The sequence below is a fragment of the Rutidosis leptorrhynchoides genome, chromosome 3 (genome assembly GCF_046630445.1).
Source record: "Rutidosis leptorrhynchoides isolate AG116_Rl617_1_P2 chromosome 3, CSIRO_AGI_Rlap_v1, whole genome shotgun sequence".
Classification (NCBI taxonomy): domain Eukaryota; kingdom Viridiplantae; phylum Streptophyta; class Magnoliopsida; order Asterales; family Asteraceae; genus Rutidosis; species Rutidosis leptorrhynchoides.
This window is the reverse complement of record NC_092335.1, coordinates 650699009-650702127: the sequence shown is the minus strand read 5'-3', so window position 1 is coordinate 650702127 and position 3119 is coordinate 650699009. Positions and strand designations below refer to the sequence as shown.

At 31.1% G+C, this 3119-nt stretch overlaps 1 long non-coding RNA gene across 1 annotated transcript; it reads left to right on the top strand.

Moving 5' to 3' along the window:
- Positions 1–618: 618 nt before the first annotated feature.
- Positions 619–2795, top strand: LOC139899180 (uncharacterized). Its single transcript, XR_011777354.1, has 4 exons — positions 619–1012; positions 1431–1490; positions 2212–2381; positions 2595–2795. It is a non-coding gene; the product is annotated as an uncharacterized lncRNA (long non-coding RNA).
- Positions 2796–3119: the final 324 nt, after the last annotated feature.

Below are 3119 nucleotides of genomic sequence, written 5' to 3'. Positions count from 1 at the left end.
TTCTTGGATGTATTGATTATTGTCAAAAAATCAAAAAAGCAGTACTGGAGTTTAGAAGAAAAGGGTCTATACATAAATGATTCTCTTTGTTGTAAGCATTTTAATTGGATAAAGTTGTATCTTGATAGAAATTGGTTTTAAGTATATTAGAAGTACTTTTTGGTTTCATATAGGCCAGCTGCACTACAACAAATTATTTGATTAAGCACGCTTTTTTATTCACATTTGTCCCAAGCGTGTAAATATATTTAAGAATACTCACACTTATACGAGCTGTATTTGTTTACACATTTGTTATTGTGAAGAACGTATATTCAGTAATTAAATATACTCTTATGAGTGTGAACACAAATGTTCACGGATACGAGTGTGAATAAATGTTATCATGTTTATAAACGTGAAAAATTGTAGCTAAATATTCATGCTTTTGGGCGTGAAGAATAAAAGTCACGTTTTGAGCGGTGAAGAATCAACAGGTGAAAATAAACGTTTCTTCAAAGCGTGACTATATAACAAATCCACAAATATAAATAAATAAATAAATATAAATAAATAAATAAATATATAAATACTACATACTCCGTTACGATATTAGTTCAACAGAGGCTTCCCATTCTATTCGATCCTTTTTTGCAAATGAAGTCCTAATTCAACAAATTTTACCAACGAAACCCTAATTTGTTGAATTCTAAATACAGGATCGAGGTAATTCAGTCCCCAAATCGACGACATTCATCAATCCATCCTTAATTCGAAATATTCGACAAATTAAACCCTAAATCGATTACAATATATCTCCACGTACGCCGTTCAAGACCTAATCTGGCGATTACTATTAATCAAACTCCAATGCAACGATGCTTGTGATTCGAGCCCTAGTTAGACAAGCTCGCGATCGAAACTACAGCTTATCAAATACTAATGGTTCTTCAATGTTATTCTTCTTACAGGTTGAAGAATTACTATCGATATCTGATACTACTAAAACTCCAATTCATCAACTTTCTTACAGGTATTCGTGTGTTCAATTATGTGGTAATTTCTATTCAAGTCATCATTAGTTCATAACTATTCGAATGATGATCGGTGAATCATTAGATCGTATGTTTGTTGATATGATGAATTATTTGAATTAGCAATTTGATCAACTTTAACTGATAATTATATAACTCTTGTATACGATGACATGTGTCGATGCTTCATTACATGTAACTATAAAGGATGCATGATTAAATGATCTCCAAGATGTATGTATAGATATATGTCTATTTAACTCTATTTTGCAGTGTGATTGTGTTGCATGGTACTGTAATAATTATGTTTTGCTCCTCCGGGGCACTGATTAATAAAGGTTTCTTTCGTTTAGTTATGTACTTTAGTTTTGAGTTATAGCTTTTCTTTGTATTCTTTTTATGGTTTTGCGATTGAAGCTGGTGATCAAAGGAAATCAGGACAGGTCCTCATCTTAGACTGATGGTTGATGATATCAGGTAAAGTTTTTATTATATACATTTCTTAAGATTCAATATGAAATTCGCACTAATATTTCATCTTGGTAGAAGTAGAAAGACTATGGGGTTGCCTGATTATGAACTATATTGCAATGCATTTCTATGGTATTCTGTCAACTCTGTGATTATATAGTGCAAGCTCAACATTTCAAACCAAACAATGTACCCAAATGGAGAACTTAAAGTGTTTAAGATTGTAGAATCTGAAAATTGGTGTAGAACTTATATTGTTTTAGTAATGTCTTTCATGTTGAACTTTAGTTAAACATTCATCATCTGATGGTGTTTAAGTAGGTAAATTTGTTAAAATGTATCTTCAATGGGTTGAAGTGGTCAAATGGGTCGAAAGCTGCCTAAACTATATCTTTTATGCTAACAACATCCAAAAGTCTGAACACAAGTTACATATTATTTATTTAAATCATTTATTGCCTACAAGTACTAAACTATTAGTGTCTGGAGCTATTCATATATGAACTGATATGTTTCGACCCATATAATAAGGGCCTGCGTTTTACTCAAATTCGTCGACTCATTACTGAAACCTTTCTCTTATGAACTTCTAGTTAATATATTTTTTGATGCTACAGGTTGATATGGTGATAGATAGTTCGAATACATTTTTGTTAAAATATACTTCATTAACATTGGCTTTACTTTTGTAGTTTCAAACTCTTATGTAGACATATTTGGTTTTCAGGCTATTATATTTGAAAGAACTGATCCCACACAAGTACAAATGGGTTTACCCAAAAGCTGAGCTCAACACCAACCTATTTGGACAATCTAAAGCTCGGATTAGAGTTGATGTTCTAGGGCTCTCAACTTTGCTCTTACAAAGCTAAAGCTGAGTTCAAAATCAACCTTATGGTGAGTACTTTGGCCAAATGTATGTCATTTATGTATTGGTTTGTGCTGAATTGATATGCTTAATCATTCTTTATTATTACCAGATCTATAGAATTTGGTATTGGTCTCATTGTTGAACATATAAGTGAGGTTACTGTTTAATAGTATTGTTCTTAAAGTTAGATTATATTATAATTATAATTATAATGATTTTTGGTTTGTTTATTGTTTCAGAAACCATGATATTCAGCAGAGTGGACCCAGGAACTTTCAGATTTTTAAAATAGGAATACATGAGGCTCAAACAATCACTACAACAAAAATGTAGTTTCGGCACGCTTTTTTCTTCACGTTTGCATCAAATGTGTACTTAATTTTTATATATTTCCACACCCATAAATGTTGTAAAATTTTCTACGGTTTTAAATATGTACTAACAAATCTTTCACATGTATAGGTGTGCGTAAATATGAATACAACTAAAAACGTGAGTAAAATTAAAGTAAATTACACATACAAAAATGTGAAAAAAATGGAAGTAAAATACACGTTAAAAAGCGTATGGAAAAGAAATACATGTTTCAAAGCGTGAACAAAAAACAAGGAAAATTACACGCCTAAATTTGTGATGAAAATTATAAAGAACTGCACATTTACAAGTGTGAAGAAAATTTTAGAGAAGCAATAATTTCAAATACACACATATCCTACAAATAATGATACCAAAGTATCCTTATCCTTGGTCCCCTCCCCCTGTAC